Source organism: Lissotriton helveticus, chromosome 4_1 (genome assembly GCF_964261635.1).
Source record: "Lissotriton helveticus chromosome 4_1, aLisHel1.1, whole genome shotgun sequence".
NCBI classification, from domain to species: Eukaryota; Metazoa; Chordata; class Amphibia; order Caudata; family Salamandridae; genus Lissotriton; species Lissotriton helveticus.
Genome location: NC_136063.1, coordinates 1,473,347,453 through 1,473,370,010, shown reverse-complemented (window position 1 = coordinate 1,473,370,010; position 22,558 = coordinate 1,473,347,453). Strand labels below are relative to the sequence as shown.

At 30.5% G+C, this 22,558-nt stretch overlaps 25 non-coding genes across 25 annotated transcripts; all 25 read right to left on the bottom strand.

Moving 5' to 3' along the window:
• Positions 1–71: 71 nt before the first annotated feature.
• TRNAT-AGU (transfer RNA threonine (anticodon AGU)) lies at positions 72–145 on the bottom strand. Its single transcript has one exon. It is a non-coding gene; the product is annotated as a tRNA-Thr (tRNA).
• Positions 146–1,591: 1,446 nt separating this feature from the next.
• On the bottom strand, positions 1,592–1,664 carry TRNAT-CGU (transfer RNA threonine (anticodon CGU)). Its single transcript has one exon. It is a non-coding gene; the product is annotated as a tRNA-Thr (tRNA).
• Positions 1,665–2,102: 438 nt separating this feature from the next.
• Positions 2,103–2,176, bottom strand: TRNAT-AGU (transfer RNA threonine (anticodon AGU)). The gene has a single exon. It is a non-coding gene; the product is annotated as a tRNA-Thr (tRNA).
• A 939-nt stretch (positions 2,177–3,115) lies between these two features.
• Positions 3,116–3,189, bottom strand: TRNAT-AGU (transfer RNA threonine (anticodon AGU)). The gene has a single exon. It is a non-coding gene; the product is annotated as a tRNA-Thr (tRNA).
• Positions 3,190–3,619: 430 nt separating this feature from the next.
• Positions 3,620–3,692, bottom strand: TRNAT-CGU (transfer RNA threonine (anticodon CGU)). Its single transcript has one exon. It is a non-coding gene; the product is annotated as a tRNA-Thr (tRNA).
• A 942-nt stretch (positions 3,693–4,634) lies between these two features.
• Positions 4,635–4,707, bottom strand: TRNAP-CGG (transfer RNA proline (anticodon CGG)). Its single transcript has one exon. It is a non-coding gene; the product is annotated as a tRNA-Pro (tRNA).
• A 438-nt stretch (positions 4,708–5,145) lies between these two features.
• On the bottom strand, positions 5,146–5,219 carry TRNAS-AGA (transfer RNA serine (anticodon AGA)). The gene has a single exon. It is a non-coding gene; the product is annotated as a tRNA-Ser (tRNA).
• Positions 5,220–6,665: 1,446 nt separating this feature from the next.
• TRNAT-CGU (transfer RNA threonine (anticodon CGU)) lies at positions 6,666–6,738 on the bottom strand. The gene has a single exon. It is a non-coding gene; the product is annotated as a tRNA-Thr (tRNA).
• Positions 6,739–7,681: 943 nt separating this feature from the next.
• TRNAT-CGU (transfer RNA threonine (anticodon CGU)) lies at positions 7,682–7,754 on the bottom strand. Its single transcript has one exon. It is a non-coding gene; the product is annotated as a tRNA-Thr (tRNA).
• A 942-nt stretch (positions 7,755–8,696) lies between these two features.
• Positions 8,697–8,769, bottom strand: TRNAT-CGU (transfer RNA threonine (anticodon CGU)). Its single transcript has one exon. It is a non-coding gene; the product is annotated as a tRNA-Thr (tRNA).
• Positions 8,770–9,207: 438 nt separating this feature from the next.
• TRNAT-AGU (transfer RNA threonine (anticodon AGU)) lies at positions 9,208–9,281 on the bottom strand. The gene has a single exon. It is a non-coding gene; the product is annotated as a tRNA-Thr (tRNA).
• Positions 9,282–9,710: 429 nt separating this feature from the next.
• Positions 9,711–9,783, bottom strand: TRNAT-CGU (transfer RNA threonine (anticodon CGU)). The gene has a single exon. It is a non-coding gene; the product is annotated as a tRNA-Thr (tRNA).
• A 438-nt stretch (positions 9,784–10,221) lies between these two features.
• TRNAT-AGU (transfer RNA threonine (anticodon AGU)) lies at positions 10,222–10,295 on the bottom strand. The gene has a single exon. It is a non-coding gene; the product is annotated as a tRNA-Thr (tRNA).
• A 940-nt stretch (positions 10,296–11,235) lies between these two features.
• On the bottom strand, positions 11,236–11,309 carry TRNAT-AGU (transfer RNA threonine (anticodon AGU)). The gene has a single exon. It is a non-coding gene; the product is annotated as a tRNA-Thr (tRNA).
• Positions 11,310–12,755: 1,446 nt separating this feature from the next.
• Positions 12,756–12,828, bottom strand: TRNAT-CGU (transfer RNA threonine (anticodon CGU)). The gene has a single exon. It is a non-coding gene; the product is annotated as a tRNA-Thr (tRNA).
• A 943-nt stretch (positions 12,829–13,771) lies between these two features.
• Positions 13,772–13,844, bottom strand: TRNAT-CGU (transfer RNA threonine (anticodon CGU)). Its single transcript has one exon. It is a non-coding gene; the product is annotated as a tRNA-Thr (tRNA).
• Positions 13,845–14,282: 438 nt separating this feature from the next.
• On the bottom strand, positions 14,283–14,356 carry TRNAT-AGU (transfer RNA threonine (anticodon AGU)). Its single transcript has one exon. It is a non-coding gene; the product is annotated as a tRNA-Thr (tRNA).
• A 1,446-nt stretch (positions 14,357–15,802) lies between these two features.
• On the bottom strand, positions 15,803–15,875 carry TRNAT-CGU (transfer RNA threonine (anticodon CGU)). The gene has a single exon. It is a non-coding gene; the product is annotated as a tRNA-Thr (tRNA).
• A 942-nt stretch (positions 15,876–16,817) lies between these two features.
• Positions 16,818–16,891, bottom strand: TRNAT-AGU (transfer RNA threonine (anticodon AGU)). Its single transcript has one exon. It is a non-coding gene; the product is annotated as a tRNA-Thr (tRNA).
• A 429-nt stretch (positions 16,892–17,320) lies between these two features.
• On the bottom strand, positions 17,321–17,393 carry TRNAT-CGU (transfer RNA threonine (anticodon CGU)). The gene has a single exon. It is a non-coding gene; the product is annotated as a tRNA-Thr (tRNA).
• Positions 17,394–18,336: 943 nt separating this feature from the next.
• TRNAT-CGU (transfer RNA threonine (anticodon CGU)) lies at positions 18,337–18,408 on the bottom strand. The gene has a single exon. It is a non-coding gene; the product is annotated as a tRNA-Thr (tRNA).
• Positions 18,409–18,846: 438 nt separating this feature from the next.
• On the bottom strand, positions 18,847–18,920 carry TRNAT-AGU (transfer RNA threonine (anticodon AGU)). Its single transcript has one exon. It is a non-coding gene; the product is annotated as a tRNA-Thr (tRNA).
• A 432-nt stretch (positions 18,921–19,352) lies between these two features.
• Positions 19,353–19,425, bottom strand: TRNAT-CGU (transfer RNA threonine (anticodon CGU)). The gene has a single exon. It is a non-coding gene; the product is annotated as a tRNA-Thr (tRNA).
• Positions 19,426–19,863: 438 nt separating this feature from the next.
• Positions 19,864–19,937, bottom strand: TRNAT-AGU (transfer RNA threonine (anticodon AGU)). Its single transcript has one exon. It is a non-coding gene; the product is annotated as a tRNA-Thr (tRNA).
• Positions 19,938–21,367: 1,430 nt separating this feature from the next.
• TRNAT-CGU (transfer RNA threonine (anticodon CGU)) lies at positions 21,368–21,440 on the bottom strand. Its single transcript has one exon. It is a non-coding gene; the product is annotated as a tRNA-Thr (tRNA).
• Positions 21,441–22,558: the final 1,118 nt, after the last annotated feature.

The window sequence follows — 22,558 nt, the reverse complement described above, 5'->3', positions numbered from 1 at the left end:
ACTTTTATATTTTAATTGTATCAGAATAGGACCTAATGAAATTGATTTGGTATATAACAAAGAGAAAAGCAAGGCGCTGCTGAGAATTGAACTCAGGATCTCCTGTTTACTAGACAGGCGCTTTAACCATCTAAGCCACAGCACCGCCTTGAGTCTTGACTTAGAAAGACTTTTCTTTATGGTGTTCAAGAGAATATTGTTTTTTCATTTGTATATTCTTTGCTAAGTTCACAGACTTCTCTACTCAAACACTTTAGATGAAGATGCTTCACTTGTTCACAAACACCTCTCTAATTTGAAGTTTACCCTATTCATAGATTTTTAAAATATACCTTGCTGAAGAATGGATTAGTTGTATTCAACAATAGAGTAATCATACGGCTCTATCTTGTTCTTTGTCATTTTCTTTTCGCTATTTCAGTCAATGCATTCCTACAAAAATCTTCACAATACCAAGTATTTTTTTTATTTTAAGATAACTTATTCCAAAGTTCATAGAACCAGACGTGTATTCTTAAATTGTATTCAACACTTGTTTGATGAAAATTATTCCTAAAGCATGGAGAAAACAGTTAGGTGCTGCTCAGATTTGAACTCAGGATCTTTTGTATACGAGACAGGCGCTTTAACCACTAATCCACAGCACCAACGTCAATAACAAAAAATTCATAAATAATTTATTTTTGATGATGAAAATTTGTTTCATGCTATAAATTCTTCTTTATATGTACTGTAATCTTAAACACAAAAAGATACTCAATCACTAAACAAGTATTGATATGTTTTAATAAACAGGTACTCTTATAAAACCCAATTTCATTTCTTAAATACTTTACAATTTTATTTTCATGAAGGCATTAATATTGCTCAAATCAAGGTAGTAATGTCATCTACGTCTTTCTCATTGACAAGTTTTCTTTCCATTTTGCAATAACAGTATTCTCTCTATAATCTTGAAAATACTTGGGTTTTTATGAGGTTTAAGATGATCTGTTCAACAGTAAGATGAATCAGACTTTTATATTTTAATTGTATCAGAATAGGACCTAATGAAATTGATTTGTTATATAACAAAGAGAAAAGCAAGGCGTTACTGAGAGTTGTACTCCGGATCTCCTGTTTACTAGACAGGCGCTTTAACCAGCTAAGCCACAGCACCCCCTTGAGTCATAAATGAGAAAGAATTTTCTTTATGGTGTTCAAGAGAATATTGTTTTTTCATTTTTATATTCTTTTCTAAGTTCACAGACTTCTCTACTCAAAAACTTTAGATGAAGACTCTTCACTTATTCAAAAACACCTCTCTAATTTGAAGTTTACCCTATTCATAGAATTTTAAAATATACCTTGCTGAAGAATGGATTAGTTGTATTCAACAATAGAGTGATCATTCTGCTCTATCTTGTTTTTTGTTAATTTTCTTTTTTGCTATTTCAGTCAATGCATTTCTATAAAAATCTTCACAATACCAAGTATTTTATTTCATTTTATGATAACTTATTCTAAAGTTCATAGAACCAGACGTTTATTCTTAAATTGTATTCAACACTTGTTTGATAAAAATTATTTTTAAAGCATGGAGAAAACAGTTAGGTGCTGCTGAGATTTGAACTCAGGATTTCCTGTTTACGAGACAGGCGCTTTAACCACTAAGACACAGCACCAACTTCAATAACAAAAAATACATAAATAATTTATTGTTGATGATGAAAATTTGTTTCCTGCTATAAATTCTGCTTTATATGTACTGTAATCTTAAACACAAAAAGATACTCAATCACTAAACAAGTATTGATATGTTTTAATAAACAGGTACTCTTATAAAACCCAATTTCATTTCTTAAATACTTTACAATTTTATTTTCATGAAGGCATTAATATTGCTCAAATTGAGGTAGTAATGTCATCTACGTCTTTCTCATTGACACGTTTTCTTTCCATTTTGCAATAACAGTATTCTCTCTATAATCTTGAAAATACTTGGGTTTTTATGAGGTTTAAGATGATCTGTTCAACAGTAAGATGAATCAGACTTTTATATTTTAATTGTATCAGAATAGGACCTAATGAAATTGATTTGGTATATAACAAAGAGAAAAGCAAGGCGCTGCTGAGAGTTGAACTCAGGATCTCCTGTTTACTAGACAGGCGCTTTAACCAGCTAAGCCACAGCACCGCCTTGAGTCTTGTCTTAGAAAGACTTTTCTTTATGGTGTTCAAGAGAATATTGTTTTTTCATTTTTATATTCTTTGCTAAATTCACAGACTTCTCTACTCAAACACTTTAGATGAAGGTGCTTCACTTGTTCACAAACACCTCTCTAATTTGAAGTTTACCCTATTCATAGATTTTTAAAATATACCTTGCTGAAGAATGGATTAGTTGTATTCAACAATAGAGTGATCATACAGCTCTATCTTGTTCTTTGTCATTTTCTTTTCGCTATTTCAGTCAATGCATTCCTACAAAAATCTTCACAATACCAAGTATTTTTTTATTTTAAGATAACTTATTCCAAAGTTCATAGAACCAGACGTGTATTCTTAAATTGTATTCAACACTTGTTTGATGAAAATTATTCCTAAAGCATGGAGAAAACAGTTAGGTGCTGCTCAGATTTGAACTCAGGATCTTCTGTATACGAGACAGGCCCTTTAACCACTAAGCCACAGCACTAACGTCAATAACAATAAATACATAAATAATTTATTGTTGATGATGAAAATTTGTTTCATGCTATAAATTTTTCTTTATATGTACTGTAATCTTAAACACAAAAAGATACTCAATCACTAAACAAGTATTGATATGTTTTAATAAACAGGTACTCTTAGAAAACCCAATTTCATTTCTTAAATACTTTACAATTTTATTTTCATGAAGGCATTAATATAGCTCAAAGCAAGGTAGTAATGTCATCTACGTCTTTCTCATTGACACGTTTTCTTTCCATTTTGCAATAACAGTATTCTCTCTATAGTCTTGAAAATACTTGGGTTTTTATGAGGTTTAAGATGATCTGTTCAACAGTAAGATGAATCAGACTTTTATATTTTAATTGTATCAGAATAGGACCTAATGAAATTTATTTGGTATATAACAAAGACAAAAGCAAGGCGCTGCTGAGAGTTGAACTCAGGATCTCCTGTTTACTAGACAGGCGCTTTAACCAGCTAAGCCACAGCACCGCCTTGAGTCTTGACTTAGAAAGACTTTTCTTTATGGTGTTCAAGAGAATATTGTTTTTTCATTTTTATATTCTTTGCTAAGTTCACAGACTTCTCTACTCAAACACTTTAGATGAAGATGCTTCACTTGTTCACAAACACCTCTCTAATTTGAAGTTTACCCTATTCATAGATTTTTAAAATATACCTTGCTGAAGAATGGATTAGTTGTATTCAACAATAGAGTGATCATACGGCTCTATCTTGTTCTTTGTCATTTTCTTTTCGCTATTTCAGTCAATGCATTCCTACAAAAATCTTCACAATACCAAGTATTTTTTTTTATTTTAAGATAACTTATTCCAAAGTTCATAGAACCAGACGTGTATTCTTAAATTGTATTCAACACTTGTTTGATGACAATTATTCCTAATGCATGGAGAAAACTGTTAGGTGCTGCTCAGATTTGAACTCAGGATCTTCTGTATACGAGACAGGCGCTTTAACCACTAAGCCACAGCACCAACGTCAATAACAAAAAATACATAAATAATTTATTGTTGATGATGAAAATTTGTTTCATGCTATAAATTCTTCTTTATATGTACTGTAATCTTAAACACAAAAAGATACTCAATCACTAAATAAGTATTGATATGTTTTAATAAACAGGTACTCTTATAAAACCCAATTTCATTTCTTAAATACTTTACAATTTTATTTTCATGAAGGCATTAATATTGCTCAAATTGAGGTAGTAATGTCATCTACGTCTTTCTCATTGACACGTTTTCTTTCCATTTTGCAATAACAGTATTCTCTCTATAATCTTGAAAATACTTGGGTTTTTATGAGGTTTAAGATGATCTGTTCAACAGTAAGATGAATCAGACTTTTATATTTTAATTGTATCAGAATAGGACCTAATGAAATTGATTTGTTATATAACAAAGAGAAAAGCAAGGCGTTACTGAGAGTTGTACTCAGGATCTCCTGTTTACTAGACAGGCGCTTTAACCAGCTAAGCCACAGCACCCCCTTGAGTCATAAATGAGAAAGAATTTTCTTTATGGTGTTCAAGAGAATATTGTTTTTTCATTTTTATATTCTTTTCTAAGTTCACAGACTTCTCTACTCAAAAACTTTAGATGAAGATGCTTCACTTATTCAAAAACACCTCTCTAATTTGAAGTTTACCCTATTCATAGAATTTTAAAATATACCTTGCTGAAGAATGGATTAGTTGTATTCAACAATAGAGTGATCATTCGGCTCTATATTGTTTTTTGTAAAAAAAAATTTGTTATTTCAGTCAATGCATTTCTATAAAAATCTTCACAATACCAAGTGTTTTATTTCATTTTATGATAACTTATTCTAAAGTTCATAGAACCAGACATTTATTCTTAAATTGTATTCAACACTTGTTTGATAAAAATTATTTTTAAAGCATGGAGAAAACAGTTAGGTGCTGCTGAGATTTGAACTCAGGATTTCCTGTTTCCGAGACAGGCGCTTTAACCACTAAGCCACAGCACCAACTTCAATAACAAAAAATACATAAATAATTTATTGTTGATGATGAAAATGTGTTTACTGCTATAAATTCTGCTTTATATGTACTGTAATCTTAAACACAAAAATATACTCAATCACTAAACAAGTATTGATATGTGTTAATAAACAGGTACTCTTATAAAACCCAATTTCATTTCTTAAATACTTTACAATTTTATTTTCATGAAGGCATTAATATTGCTCAAATTGAGGTAGTAATGTCATCTACGTCTTTCTCATTGACACGTTTTCTTTCCATTTTGCAATAACAGTATTCTCTCTATAATCTTGAAAATAATTGGGTTTTTATGAGGTTTAAGATGATCTGTTCAACAGTAAGATGAATCAGACTTTTATATTTTAATTGTATCAGAATAGGACCTAATGAAATTGATTTGGTATATAACAAAGAGAAAAGCAAGGCGCTGCTGAGAGTTGAACTCAGGATCTCCTGTTTTCTAGACAGGCGCTTTAACCAGCTAAGCCACAGCACCCCCTTGAGTCATACATGAGAAAGAATTTTCTTTATGGTGTTCAAGAGAATATTGTTTTTTCATTTTTATATTCTTTGCTAAGTTCACAGACTTCTCTACTCAAACACTTTAGATGAATATGCTTCACTTGTTCACAAACACCTCTCTAATTTGAAGTTTACCCTATTCATAGATTTTTAAAATATACCTTGCTGAAGAATGGATTAGTTGTATTCAACAATAGAGTGATCATACAGCTCTATCTTGTTCTTTGTCATTTTCTTTTCGCTATTTCAGTCAATGTATTCCTACAAAAATCTTCACAATACCAAGTATTTTTTTTTATTTTAAGATAACTTATTCCAAAGTTCATAGAACCAGACGTGTATTCTTAAATTGTATTCAACACTTGTTTGATGAAAATTATTCCTAAAGCACGGAGAAAACAGTTAGGTGCTGCTCAGATTTGAACTCAGGATCTTCTGTATATGAGACAGGCTCTTTAACCACTAAGCCACAGCACCAAAAAAAATAACAAAAAATACATAAATAATTTATTGTTGATGATGAAAATTTGTTTCATGCTATACATTTTTCTTTATATGTACTGTAATCTAAACACAAATAGATACTCAATCACTAAACAAGTATTGATATGTTTTAATAAACAGGTACTCTTATAAAACCCAATTTTATTTCTTAAATACTTTACAATTTTATTTTCATGAAGGCATTAATATTGCTCAAAGCAAGGTAGTAATGTCATCTACGTCTTTCTCATTGACACGTTTTCTTTCCATTTTGCAATACCAGTATTCTCTCTATAATCTTGAAAATACTTGGGTTTTTATGAGGTTTAAGATGATCTGTTCAACAGTAAGATGAATCAGACTTTTATATTTTAATTGTATCAGAATAGGACCTAATGAAATTGATTTGTTATATGACAAAGAGAAAAGCAAGGCGTTACTGAGAGTTGTACTCAGGATCTCCTGTTTACTAGACAGGCGCTTTAACCAGCTTAGCCAAAGCACCCCCTTGAGTCATAAATGAGAAAGAATTTTCTTTATGGTGTTCAAGAGAATATTGTTTTTTCATTTTTATATTCTTTTCTAAGTTCACAGACTTCTCTACTCAAAAACTTTAGATGAAGACGCTTCACTTATTCAAAAACACCTCTCTAATTTGAAGTTTACCCTATTCATAGAATTTTAAAATATACCTTGCTGAAGAATGGATTAGTTGTATTCAACAATAGAGTGATCATTCGGCTCTATCTTGTTTTTTGCCCTTTTTTTGTTTTGCTATTTCAGTCAATGCATTTCTATAAAAATCTTCACAATACCAAGTGTTTTATTTCATTATATGATAACTTATTCTAAAGTTCATAGAACCAGACATTTATTTTTAAATTGTATTCAACATTTGTTTGATAAAAATTATTTTTAAAGCATGGAGAAAACAGTTAGGTGCTGCTGAGATTTGAACTCAGGATTTCCTGTTTACGAGACAAGCGCTTTAACCACTAAGCCACAGCACCAACTTCAATAACGAAAAATACATAAATAATTTATTGTTGATGATGAAAATTTGTTTCCTGCTATAAATTCTGCTTTATATGTACTGTAATCTTAAACAGAAAAAAAACTCAATCACTAAACAAGTATTGATATGTTTTAATAAACAGGTACTCTTATAAAACCCAATTTCATTTCTTAAATACTTTACAATTTTATTTTCATGAAGGCATTAATATTGCTCAAATTGAGGTAGTAATGTCATCTACGTCTTTCTCACTGACACGTTTTCTTTCCATTTTGCAATAACAGTATTGTCTCTATAATCTTGAAAATACTTGGGTTTTTATGATTTTTAAGATGATCTGTTCAACAGTAAGATGAATCAGACTTTTATATTTTAATTGTATCAGAATAGGACCTAATGAAATTGATTTGTTATATGACAAAGAGAAAAGCAAGGCGTTACTGAGAGTTGTACTCAGGATCTCCTGTTTACTAGACAGGCGCTTTAACCAGCTAAGCCACAGCACCCCCTTGAGTCATAAATGAGAAATAATTTTCTTTATGGTGTTCAAGAGAATATTGTTTTTTCATTTTTATATTCTTTTCTAAGTTCACAGACTTCTCTACTCAAAAACTTTAGATGAAGACGCTTCACTTATTCAAAAACACCTCTATAATTTGAAGTTTACCCTATTCATAGAATTTTAAAATATACCTTGCTGAAGAATGGATTAGTTGTATTCAACAATAGAGTGATCATTCGGCTCTATCTTGTTTTTTGTCAATTTTCTTTTTTGCTATTTCAGTCAATGCATTTCTATAAAAATCTTCACAATACCAAGTATTTTATTTCATTTTATGATAACTTATTCTAAAGTTCATAGAACCAGACGTTTATACTTAAATTGTATTCAACACTTGTTTGATAAAAATTATTTTTAAAGCATGGAGAAAACAGTTAGGTGCTGCTGAGATTTGAACTCAGGATTTCCTGTTTACGAGACAGGCGCTTTAACCACTAAGCCACAGCACCAACTTCAATAACAAAAAAAACATAAATAATTTATTGTTGATGATGAAAATTTGTTTCCTGCTATAAATTCTGCTTTATATGTACTGTAATCTTAAACACAAAAAGATACCCAATCACTAAACAAGTATTGATATGTTTTAATAAACAGGTACTCTTATAAAACCCAATTTCATTTCTTAAATACTTTACAATTTTATTTTCATGAAGGCATTAATATTGCTCAAAGCAAGGTAGTAATGTCATCTACGTCTTTCTCATTGACACGTTTTCTTTCCATTTTGCAATAACAGTATTCTCTCTATAATCTTGAAAATACTTGGGTTTTTATGAGGTTTAAGATGATCTGTTCAACAGTAAGATGAATCAGACTTTTATATTTTAATTGTATCAGAATAGGACCTAATGAAATTGATTTGTTATAAAACAAAGAGAAAGGCAAGGCGTTACTGAGAGTTGTACTCAGGTTCTCCTGTTTACTAGACAGGCGCTTTAACCAGCTAAGCCACAGCACCCCCTTGAGTCATAAATGCGAAAGAATTTTCTTTATGGTGTTCAAGAGAATATTGTTTTTTCATTTTTATATTCTTTTCTAAGTTCACAGACTTCTCTACTCAAAAACTTTAGATGAAGACGCTTCACTTATTCAAAAACACCTCTCTAATTTGAAGTTTACCCTATTCATAGAATTTTAAAATATACCTTGCTGAAGAATGGATTAGTTGTATTCAACAATAGAGTGATCATTCGGCTCTATCTTGTTTTTTGTCCTTTTTTTTTTGCTATTTCAGTCAATGCACTTCTATAAAAATCTTCACAATACCAAGTATTTTATTTCATTTTATGATAACTTATTCTAAAGTTCATAGAACCAGACGTTTATTCTTAAATTGTATTCAACACTTGTTTGATAAAAAATATTTTTAAAGCATGGAGAAAACAGTTAGGTGCTGCTGAGATTTGAACTCAGGATTTTCTGTTTACGAGACAGGCGCTTTAACCACTAAGCCACAGCACCAACTTCAATAACAAAAAATACATAAATAATTTATTGTTGATGATGAAAATTGGTTTCCTGCTATAAATTCTGCTTTATATGTACTGTAATCTTAAACACAAAAAGATACTCAATCACTAAACAAGTATTGATATGTTTTAATAAACAGGTACTCTTATAAAACCCAATTTCATTTCTTAAATACTTTACAATTTTATTTTCAAGAAGGCATTAATATTGCTCAAATTGAGGTAGTAATGTCATCTACGTCTTTCTCATTGACACGTTTTCTTTCCATTTTGCAATAACAGTATTCTCTCTATAATCTTGAAAATACTTGGGTTTTTATGAGGTTTAAGATGATCTGTTCAACAGTAAGATGAATCAGACTTTTATATTTTAATTGTATAAGAATAGGACCTAATGAAATTGATTTGGTATATAACAAAGAGAAAAGCAAGGCGCTGCAGAGAGTTGAACTCAGGATCTCCTGTTTACTAGACAGGTGCTTTAACCAGCTAAGCCACAGCACCGCCTTGAATCTTGACTTAGAAAGACTTTTCTTTATGGCGTTCAAGAGAATATTGTTTTTTCATTTTTATATTCTTTGCTAAGTTTACAGACTTCTCTACTCAAACACTTTAGATGAAGATGCTTCACTTGTTCACAAACACCTCTCTAATTTGAACTTTACCCTATTCATAGATTTTTAAAAAATACCTTGCTGAAGAATGGATTAGTTGTATTTAACAATAGAGTGATCAAACAGCTCTATCTTGTTCTTTGTCATTTTCTTTTCGCTATTTCAGTCAATGCATTCCTACAAAAATCTTCACAATACCAAGTATTTTTTTTATTTTAAGATAACTTATTCCAAAGTTCATAGAACCAGACGTGTATTCTTAAATTGTATTCAACACTTGTTTGATGAAAATTATTCCTAAAGCATGGAGAAAACAGTTAGGTGCTGCTCAGATTTGAACTCAGGATCTTCTGTATACGAGACAGGCGCTTTAACCACTAAGCCACAGCACCAACATCAATAACAAAAAATACATAAATAATTTATTGTTGATGATGAAAATTTGTTTCATGCTATAAATTCTTCTTTATATGTACTGTAATCTTAAACACAAAAAGATACTCAATCACTAAACAAGTATTGATATGTTTTAATAAACAGGTACTCTTATAAAACCGAATTTCATTTCTTAAATACTTTACAATTTTATTTTCATGAAGGCATTAATATTGCTCAAATTGAGGTAGTAATGTCATCTACGTCTTTCTCATTGACACGTTTTCTTTCCATTTTGCAATAACAGTATTCTCTCTATAATCTTGAAAATACTTGGGTTTTTATGAGGTTTAAGATGATCTGTTCAACAGTAAGATGAATCAGACTTTTATATTTTAATTGTATCAGAATAGGACCTAATGAAATTGATTTGGTATATAACAAAGAGAAAAGCAAGGCGCTGCTGAGAGTTGAACTCAGGATCTCCTGTTTACTAGACAGGCGCTTTAACCAGCTAAGCCACAGCACCGCCTTCAGTCTTGTCTTAGAAAGACTTTTCTTTATGGTGTTCAAGAGAATATTGTTTTTTCATTTTTATATTCTTTGCTAAGTTCACAGACTTCTCTACTCAAACACTTTAGATGAAGATGCTTCACTCGTTCACAAACACCTCTCTAATTTGAAGTTTACCCTATTCATAGATTTTTAAAATATACCTTGCTGAAGAATGGATTAGTTGTATTCAACAATAGAGTGATCATACAGCTCTATCTTGTTCTTTGTCATTTTCTTTTCGCTATTTCAGTCAATGCATTCCTACAAAAATCTTCACAATACCAAGTATTTTTTTTATTTTAAGATAACTTATTCCAAAGTTCATAGAACCAGACGTGTATTCTTAAATTGTATTCAACACTTGTTTGATGAAAATTATTCCTAAAGCATGGAGAAAACAGTTAGGTGCTGCTCAGATTTGAACTCAGGATCTTCTGTATACGAGACAGGCCCTTTAACCACTAAGCCACAGCACTAACGTCACTAACAAAAAATACATAAATAATTTATTGTTGATGATGAAAATGTTTTTCATGCTATAAATTTTTCTTTATATGTACTGTAATCTTAAATACAAAAAGATACTCAATCACTAAACAAGTATTGATATGTTTTAATAAACAGGTACTCTTATAAAACCCAATTTCATTTCTTAAATACTTTACAATTTTATTTTCATGAAGGCATTAATATAGCTCAAAGCAAGGTAGTAATGTCATCTACGTCTTTCTCATTGACACGTTTTCTTTCCATTTTGCAATAACAGTATTCTCTCTATAATCTTGAAAATACTTGGGTTTTTATGAGGTTTAAGATGATCTGTTCAACAGTAAGATGAATCAGACTTTTATATTTTAATTGTATCAGAATAGGACCTAATGAAATTTATTTGGTATATAACAAAGAGAAAAGCCAGGCGCTGCTGAGAGTTGAACTCAGGATCTCCTGTTTACTAGACAGGCGCTTTAACCAGCTAAGCCACAGCACCGCCTTGAGTCTTGTCTTAGAAAGACTTTTCTTTATGGTGTTCAAGAGAATATTGTTTTTTCATTTTTATATTCTTTGCTAAGTTCACAGACTTCTCTACTCAAACACTTTAGATGAAGATGCTTCACTTGTTCACAAACACCTCTCTAATTTGAAGTTTACCCTATTCATAGATTTTTAAAATATACCTTGCTGAAGAATGGATTAGTTGTATTCAACAATAGAGTGATCATACAGCTCTATCTTGTTCTTTGTCATTTTCTTTTCGCTATTTCAGTCAATGCATTCCTACAAAAATCTTCACAATACCAAGTATTTTTTTTATTTTAAGATAACTTATTCCAAAGTTCATAGAACCAGACGTGTATTCTTAAATTGTATTCAACACTTGTTTGATGAAAATTATTCCTAAAGCATGGAGAAAACAGTTAGGTGCTGCTCAGATTTGAACTCAGGATCTTCTGTATACGAGACAGGCGCTTTAACCACTAAGCCACAGCACTAACGTCAATAACAAAAAATACATAAATAATTTATTGTTGATGATGAAAATTTGTTTCATGCTATACATTTTTCTTTATATGTACTGTAATCTTAAACACAAAAAGATACTCAATCACTAAACAAGTATTGATATGTTTTAATAAACAGGTACTCTTATAAAACCCAATTTCATTTCTTAAATACTTTACAATTTTATTTTCATGAAGGCATTAATATTGCTCAAATTGAGGTAGTAATGTCATCTACGTCTTTCTCATTGACACGTTTTCTTTCCATTTTGCAATAACAGTATTCTCTCTATAATCTTGAAAATACTTGGGTTTTTATGAAGTTTAAGATGATCTGTTCAACAGTAAGATGAATCAGACTTTTATATTTTAATTGTATCAGAATAGGACCTAATGAAATTGATTTGTTATATAACAAAGAGAAAAGCAAGGCATTACTGAGAGTTGTACTCAGGATCTCCTGTTTACTAGACAGGCGCTTTAACCAGCTAAGCCACAGCACCCCCTTGAGTCATAAATGAGAAAGAATTTTCTTTATGGTGTTCAAGGGAATATTGTTTTTTCATTTTTATATTCTTTTCTAAGTTCACAGACTTCTCTACTCAAAAACTTTAGATGAAGACGCTTCACTTATTCAAAAACACCTCTCTAATTTGAAGTTTACCCTATTCATAGAATTTTAAAATATACCTTGCTGAAAAATGGATTAGTTGTATTCAACAATAGAGTGATCATTCGGCTCTATCTTGTTTTTTGCCCTTTTTTTGTTTTGCTATTTCAGTCAATGCATTTCTATAAAAATCTTCACAATACCAAGTGTTTTATTTCATTATATGATAACTTATTCTAAAGTTCATAGAACCAGACATTTATTTTTAAATTGTATTCAACACTTGTTTGATAAAAATTATTTTTAAAGCATGGAGAAAACAGTTAGGTGCTGCTGAGATTTGAACTCAGGATTTCCTGTTTACGAGACAAGCGCTTTAACCACTAAGCCACAGCACCAACTTCAATAACGAAAAATACATAAATAATTTATTGTTGATGATGAAAATTTGTTTCCTGCTATAAATTCTGCTTTATATGTACTGTAATCTTAAACAGAAAAAAAACTCAATCACTAAACAAGTATTGATATGTTTTAATAAACAGGTACTCTTATAAAACCCAATTTCATTTCTTAAATACTTTACAATTTTATTTTCATGAAGGCATTAATATTGCTCAAATTGAGGTAGTAATGTCATCTACGTCTTTCTCACTGACACCTTTTCTTTCCATTTTGCAATAACAGGATTCTCTCTATAATCTTGAAAATACTTGGGTTTTTATGAGGTTTAAGATGATCTGTTCAACAGTAAGATGAATCAGACTTTTATATTTTAATTGTATCAGAATAGGACCTAATGAAATTGATTTGTTATATGACAAAGAGAAAAGCAAGGCGTCACTGAGAGTTGTACTCAGGATCTCCTGTTTACTAGACAGGCGCTTTAACCAGCTAAGCCACAGCACCCCCTTGAGTCATAAATGAGAAAGAATTTTCTTTATGGTGTTCAAGAGAATATTGTTTTTTCATTTTTATATTCTTTTCTAAGTTCACAGACTTCTCTACTCAAAAACTTTAGATGAAGACGCTTCACTTATTCAAAAACACCTCTCTAATTTGAAGTTTACCCTATTCATAGAATTTTAAAATATACCTTGCTGAAGAATGGATTAGTTGCATTCAACAATAGAGTGATCATTCGGCTCTATCTTGTTTTTTGTCAATTTTCTTTTTTGCTATTTCAGTCAATGCTTTTCTATAAAAATCTTCACAATACCAAGTATTTTATTTCATTTTATGATAACTTATTCTAAAGTTCATAGAACCAGACGTTTATTCTTAAATTGTATTCAACACTTGTTTGATAAAAATTATTTTTAAAGCATGGAGGAAACAGTTAGGTGCTGCTGAGATTTGAACTCAGGATTTCCTGTTTACGAGACAGGCACTTTAACCACTAAGCCACAGCACCAACTTCAATAACAAAAAATACATCAAAAATTTATTGTTGATGATGAAAACTTGTTTCCTGCTATAAATTCTGCTTTATATGTACTGTAATCTTAAACACAAAAATATACTCAATCACTAAATAAGTATTGATATGTTTTAATAAACAGGTACTCTTATAAAACCCAATTTCATTTCTTAAATACTTTACAATTTTATTTTCATGAAGGCATTAATATTGCTCAAATTGAGGTAGTAATGTCATCTACGTCTTTCTCATTGACACGTTTTCTTTCCATTTTGCAATAACAGTATTCTCTCTATAATCTTGAAAATACTTGGGTTTTTATGAGGTTTAAGATGATCTGTTCAACAGTAAGATGAATCAGACTTTTATATTTTAATTGTATCAGAATAGGACCTAATGAAATTGATTTGGTATATAACAAAGAGAAAAGCAAGGCGCTGCTCAGAGTTGAACTCAGGATCTCCTGTTTACTAGACAGGCGCTTTAACCAGCTAAGCCACAGCACCGCCTTGAGTCTTGTCTTAGAAAGACTTTTCTTGATGGCGTTCAAGAGAATATTGTTTTTTCATTTTTATATTCTTTGCTAAGTTCACAGACTTCTCTACTCACACACTTTAGATGAAGATGCTTCACTTGTTCACAAACACCTCTCTAATTTGAAGTTTACCCTATTCATAGATTTTTAAAATATACCTTGCTGAAGAATGGATTAGTTGTATTCAACAATAGAGTGATCATACGGCTCTATCTTGTTCTTTGTCATTTTCTTTTCGCTATTTCAGTCAATGCATTCCTACAAAAATCTTCACAATACCAAGTATTTTTTTTATTTTAAGATAACTTATTCCAAAGTTCATAGAACCGGACGTGTATTCTTAAATTGTATTCAACACTTGTTTGATGAAAATTATTCCTAAAGCATGGAGAAAACAGTTAGGTGCTGCTCAGATTTGAACTCAGGATCTTCTGTATACGAGACAGGCGCTTTAACCACTAATCCACAGCACCAACATCAATAACAAAAAATACATAAATAATTTATTGTTGATGATGAAAATTTGTTTCATGCTATAAATTCTTCTTTATATGTACTGTAATCTTAAACACAAAAAGATACTCAATCACTAAACAAGTATTGATATGTTTTAATAAACAGGTACTCTTATAAAACCCAATTTCATTTCTTAAATACTTTACAATTTTATTTTCATCAAGGCATTAATATTGCTCAAATCAAGGTAGTAATGTCATCTACGTCTTTCTCATTGACACGTTTTCTTTCCATTTTGCAATAACAGTATTCTCTCTATAATCTTGAAAATACTTGGGTTTTTATGAGGTTTAAGATGATCTGTTCAACAGTAAGATGAATCAAACTTTTATATTTTAATTGTATCAGAATAGGACCTAATGAAATTGATTTGTTATATAACAAAGAGAAAAGCAAGGCGTTACTGAGAGTTGTACTCAGGATCTCCTGTTTACTAGACAGGCGCTTTAACCAGCTAAGCCACAGCACCCCCTTGAGTCATAAATGAGAAAGAATTTTCTTTATGGTGTTCAAGAGAATATTGTTTTTCCATTTTTATATTCTTTTCTAAGTTCACAGACTTCTCTACTCAAAAACTTTAGATGAAGACGCTTCACTTATTCAAAAACACCTCTCTAATTTGAAGTTTACCCTATTCATAGAATTTTAAAATATACCTTGCTGAAGAATGGATTAGTTGTATTCAACAATAGAGTGATCATTCGGCTCTATCTTGTTTTTTGTCAATTTTCTTTTTTGCTATTTCAGTCAATGCATTTCTATAAAAATCTTCACAATACCAAGTGTTTTTTTTCATTTTATGATAACTTATTCTAAAGTTCATAGAACCAGACGTTTATTCTTAAATTGTATTCAACACTTGTTTGATAAAAATTATTTTTAAAGCATGGAGAAAACAGTTAGGTGCTGTTGAGATTTGAACTCAGGATTTCCTGTTTACGAGACAGGCGCTTTAACCACTAAGCCACAGCACCAACTTCAATAACAAAAAATACATAAATAATTTATTGTTGATGATGAAAATTTGTTTCCTGCTATAAATTCTGCTTTATATGTACTGTAATCTTAAACACAAAAAGATACTCAATCACTAAACAAGTATTGATATGTTTTAATAAACAGGTACTCTTATAAAACCCAATTTCATTTCTTAAATACTTTACAATTTTATTTTCATGAAGGCATTAATATTGCTCAAATTGAGGTAGTAATGTCATCTACGTCTTTCTCATTGACACGTTTTCTTTCCATTTTGCAATAACAGTATTCTCTCTATAATCTTGAAAATACTTGGGTTTTTATGAGGTTTAAGATGATCTGTTCAACAGTAAGATGAATCAGACTTTTATATTTTAATTGTATCAGAATAGGACCTAATGAAATTGATTTGTTATATAACAAAGAGAAAAGCAAGGCGTTACTGAGAGTTGTACTCAGGATCTCCTGTTTACTAGACAGGCGCTTTAACCAGCTAAGCCACAGCACCCCCTTGAGTCATAAATGAGAAAGAATTTTCTTTATGGTGTTCAAGAGAATATTGTTTTTTCATTTTTATATTCTTTTCTAAGTTCACAGACTTCTCTACTCAAAAACTTTAGATGAAGATGCTTCACTTATTCAAAAACACCTCTCTAATTTGAAGTTTACCCTATTCATAGAATTATAAAATATACCTTGCTGAAGAATGGATTAGTTGTATTCAACAATAGAGTGATCATTCGGCTCTATCTTGTTTTTTGTCAATTTTTTTTTGCTATTTCAGTCAATGCATTTCTATAAAAATCTTCACAATACCAAGTATTTTATTTCATTTTATGATAACTTATTCTAAAGTTCATAGAACCAGACGTTTATTCTTAAATTGTATTCAACACTTGTTTGATAAAAATTATTTTTAAAGCATGGAGAAAACAGTTAGGCGCTGCTCAGAGTTGAACTCAGGATCTCCTGTTTACTAGACAGGCGCTTTAACCAGCTAAGCCACAGCACCGCCTTGAGTCTTGTCTTAGAAAGACTTTTCTTTATGGTGTTCAAGAGAATATTGTTTTTTCATTTTTATATTCTTTGCTAAGTTCACAGACTTCTCTACTCAAACACTTTAGATGAAGATGCTTCACTTGTTCACAAACACCTCTCTAATTTGAAGTTTACCCTATTCATACATTTTTAAAAAATACCTTGCTGAAGAATGGATTAGTTGTATTCAACAATAGAGTGATCAAACAGCTCTATCTTGTTCTTTGTCATTTTCTTTTCGCTATTTCAGTCAATGCATTCCTACAAAAATCTTCACAATACCAAGTATTTTTTTTATTTTAAGATAACTTATTCCAAAGTTCATAGAACCAGACGTGTATTCTTAAATTGTATTCAACACTTGTTTGATGAAAATTATTCCTAAAGCATGGAGAAAACAGTTAGGTGCTGCTCAGATTTGAACTCAGGATCTTCTGTATACGAGACAGGCGCTTTAACCACTAAGCCACAACACCAACGTCAATAACAAAAAATACATAAATAATTTATTGTTGATGATGAACATTTGTTTCATGCTATAAATTCTTCTTTATATGTACTGTAATCTTAAACACAAAAAGATACTCAATCACTAAACAAGTATTGATATGTTTTAATAAACAGGTACTCTTATAAAACCCAATTTCATTTCTTAAATACTTTACAATTTTATTTTCATGAAGGCATTAATATTGCTCAAATCAAGGTAGTAATGTCATCTACATCTTTCTCATTGACACGTTTTCTTTCCATTTTGCAATAACAGTATTCTCTCTATAATCTTGAAAATACTTGGGTTTTTATGATTTTTAAGATGATCTGTTCAACAGTAAGATGAATCAGACTTTTATATTTTAATTGTATCAGAATAGGACCTAATGAAATTGATTTGTTATATAACAAAGAGAAAAGCAAGGCGTTACTGAGAGTTGTACTCAGGTTCTCCTGTTTACTAGACAGGCGCTTTAACCAGCTAAGCCACATCACCCCCTTGAGTCATAAATGAGAAAGAATTTTCTTGATGGTGTTCAAGAGAATATTGTTTTTTCATTTTTATATTCTTTTCTAAGTTCACAGACTTCTCTACTCAAAAACTTTAGATGAAGACGCTTCACTTATTCAAAAACACCTCTCTAATTTGAAGTTTACCCTATTCATAGAATTTTAAAATATACCTTGCTGAAGAATGGATTAGTTGTATTCAACAATAGAGTGATCATTCGGCTCTATCTTGTTTTTTGTCCTTTTTTTTTTTGCTATTTCAGTCAATGCACTTCTATAAAAATCTTCACAATACCAAGTATTTTATTTCATTTTATGATAACTTATTCTAAAGTTCATAGAACCAGACGTTTATTCTTAAATTGTATTCAACACTTGTTTGATAAAAATTATTTTTAAAGCATGGAGAAAACAGTTAGGTGCTGCTGAGAATTGAACTCAGATTTCCTGCTTACGAGACAGGCACTTTAACCACTAAGCCACAGCACCAACTTCAATAACAAAAAATACATCAATAATTTATTGTTGATGATGAAAATTTGTTTCCTGCTATAAATTCTGCTTTATATGTACTGTAATCTTAAACACAAAAAGATACTCAATCACTAAATAAGTATTGATATGTTTTAATAAACAGGTACTCTTATAAAACCCAAATTCATTTCTTAAATACTTTACAATTTTATTTTCATGAAGGCATTAATATTGCTCAAATTGAGGTAGTAATGTCATCTACGTCTTTCTCATTGACACGTTTTCTTTCCATTTTGCAATAACAGTATTCTCTCTATAATCTTGAAAATACTTGGGTTTTTATGAGGTTTAAGATGATCTGTTCAACAGTAAGATGAATCAGACTTTTATATTTTAATTGTATCAGAATAGGACCTAATGAAATTGATTTGGTATATAACAAAGAGAAAAGCAAGGCGCTGCTGAGAGTTGAACTCAGGATCTCCTGTTTACTAGACAGGCGCTTTAACCAGCTAAGCCACAGCACCCCCTTGAGTCATAAATGAGAAAGAATTTTCTTTATGGTGTTCAAGAGAATATTGTTTTTTCATTTTTATATTCTTTTCTAAGTTCACAGACTTCTCTACTCAAAAACTTAAGATGAAGACGCTTCACTTATTCAAAAACACCTCTCTAATTTGAAGTTTACCCTATTCATAGAATTTTAAAATATACCTTGCTGAAGAATGGATTAGTTGTATTCAACAATAGAGTGATCATTCGGCGCTATCTTGTTTTTTGTCAATTTTCTTTTTTGCTATTTCAGTCAATGCATTTCTATAAAAATCTTCACAATACCAAGTATTTTATTTCATTTTATGATAACTTATTCTAAAGTTCATAGAACCAGACGTTTATTCTTAAATTGTATTCAACACTTGTTTGATAAAAATTATTTTTAAAGCATGGAGAAAACAGTTAGGTGCTGCTGAGATTTGAACTCAGGATTTCCTGTTTACGAGACAGGCGCTTTAACCACTAAGCCACAGCACCAACTTCAATAACAAAAAATACATAAATAATTTATTGTTGATGATGAAAATTTGTTTCCTGCTATAAATTCTGCTTTATATGTACTGTAATCTTAAACACAAAAAGATACTCAATCACTAAACAAGTATTGATATGTTTTAATAAACAGGTACTCTTATAAAACCCAATTTCATTTCTTAAATACTTTACAATTTTATTTTCATGAAGGCATTAATATTGCTCAAATTGAGGTAGTAATGTCATCTACGTCTTTCTCATTGACACGTTTTCTTTCCATTTTGCAATAACAGTATTCTCTCTATAATCTTGAAAATACTTGGGTTTTTATGAGGTTTAAGATGATCTGTTCAACAGTACGATGAATCAGACTTTTATATTTTAATTGTATCAGAATAGGACCTAATGAAATTGATTTGGTATATAACAAAGAGAAAAGCAAGGCGCTGCTGAGAGTTGAACTCAGGATCTCCTGTTTACTAGACAGGCACTTTAACCAGCTAAGCCACAGCACCGCCTTGAGTCTTGTCTTAGAAAGACTTTTCTTTATGGTGTTCAAGTGAATATTGTTTTTTCATTTTTATATTCTTTGCTAAGTTCACAGACTTCTCTACTCAAACACTTTAGATGAAGATGCTTCACTTGTTCACAAACACCTCTCTAATTTGAAGTTTACCCTATTCATAGATTTTTAAAATATACCTTGCTGAAGAATGGATTAGTTGTATTCAACAATAGAGTGATCATATGGCTCTATCTTGTTCTTTGTCATTTTCTTTTCGCTATTTCAGTCAATGCATTCCTACAAAAATCTTCACAATACCAAGTATTTTTTTTTATTCCAAAGTTCATAGGACCAGACGTGTATTCTTAAATTGTATTCAACACTTGTTTGATGAAAATTATTCCTAAAGCATGGAGAAAACTGTTAGGTGCTGCTCAGATGTGAACTCATGATCTTCTGTATACGAGACAGGCGCTTTAACCACTAAGCCACAGCCCCAATGTCAATAACAAAAAATACATAAATAATTTATTGTTGATGATGAAAATTTGTTTCATGCTATAAATTCTTCTTTATATGTACTGTAATCTTAAACACAAAAAGATACTCAATCACTAAACAAGTATTGATATGTTTTAATAAACAGGTACTCTTATAAAACCCAATTTCATTTCTTAAATACTTTACAATTTTATTTTCATGAAGGCATTAATATTGCTCAAATCAAGGTAGTAATGTCATCTACGTCTTTCTCATTGACACGTTTTCTTTCCATTTTGCAATAACAGTATTCTCTCTATAATCTTGAAAATACTTGGGTTTTTATGAGGTTTAAGATGATCTGTTCAACAGAAAGATGAATCAGACTTTTATATTTTAATTGTATCAGAATAGGACCTAATGAAATTGATTTGTTATATAACAAAGAGAAAAGCAAGGCGTTACTGAGAGTTGTACTCAGGATCTCCTGTTTACTAGATAGGCGCTTTAACCAGCTAAGCCACAGCACCCCCTTGAGTCATAAATGAGAAAGAATTTTCTTTATGGTGTTCAAGAGAATATTGTTTTTTCATTTTTATATTCTTTTCTAAGTTCACAGACTTCTCTACTCAAAAACTTTAGATGAAGACGCTTCACTTATTCAAAAACACCTCTCTAATTTGAAGTTTACCCTATTCATAGAATTTTAAAATATACCTTGCTGAAGAATGGATTAGTTGTATTCAACAATAGAGTGATCAATCGGCTCTATCTTGTTTTTTGTCCTTTTTTTTTTGCTATTTCAGTCAATGCACTTCTATAAAAATCTTCACAATACCAAGTATTTTATTTCATTTTATGATAACTTATTCTGAAGTTCATAGAACCAGACGTTTATTCTTAAATTGTATTCAACACTTGTTTGATAAAAATTATTTTTAAAGCATGGAGAAAACAGTTAGGTGCTGCTGAGATTTGAACTCAGGATTTCCTGTTTACGAGACAGGCACCTTAACCACTAAGCCACAGCACCAACTTCAATAACAAAAAATACATAAATAATTTATTGTTGATGATGAAAATTTGTTTCCTGCTATAAATTCTGCTTTATATGTACTGTAATCTTAAACACAAAAAGATACTCAATCACTAAATAAGTATTGATATGTTTTAATAAACAGGTACTCTTATAAAACCCAATTTCATTTCTTAAATACTTTACAATTTTATTTTCATGAAGGCATTAATATTGCTCAAATTGAGGTAGTAATGTCATCCACGTCTTTCTCATTGACACGTTTTCTTTCCATTTTGCAATAACAGTATTCTCTCTATAATCTTGAAAATACTTGGGTTTTTATGAGGTTTAAGATGATCTGTTCAACAGTAAGATGAATCAGACTTTTATATTTTAATTGTATCAGAATAGCACCTAATGAAATTGATTTGGTATATAACAAAGAGAAAAGCAAGGCGCTGTTGAGAGTTGAACTCAGGATCTCCTGTTTACTAGACAGGCGCTTTAACCAGCTAAGCCACAGCACTGCCTTGAGTCTTGACTTAGAAAGACTTTTCTTTATGGTGTTCAAGAGAATATTGTTTTTTCATTTTTATATTCTTTGCTAAGTTCACAGACTTCTCTACTCAAACACTTTAGATGAAGATGCTTCACTTGTTCACAAACACCTCTCTAATTTGAAGTTTACCCTATTCATAGATTTTTAAAATATACCTTGCTGAAGAATGGATTAGTTGTATTCAACAATAGAGTGATCATACTGCTCTATCTTGTTCTTTGTCATTTTCTTTTCGCTATTTCAGTCAATGCATTCCTACAAAAATCTTCACAATACCAAGTATTTTTTTTTATTTTAAGATAACTTATTCCAAAGTTCATAGAACCAGACGTGTATTCTTAAATTGTATTCAACACTTGTTTGATGAAAATTATTCCTAAAGCATGGAGAAAACAGTTAGGTGCTGCTCAGATTTGAATTCAGGATCTTCTGTATACGAGACAGGCGCTTTAACCACTAATCCACAGCACCAACGTCAATAACAAAAAATACATAAATAATTTATTGTTGATGATGAAAATGTGTTTCATGCTATAAATTCTTCTTTATATGTACTGTAATCTTAAACACAAAA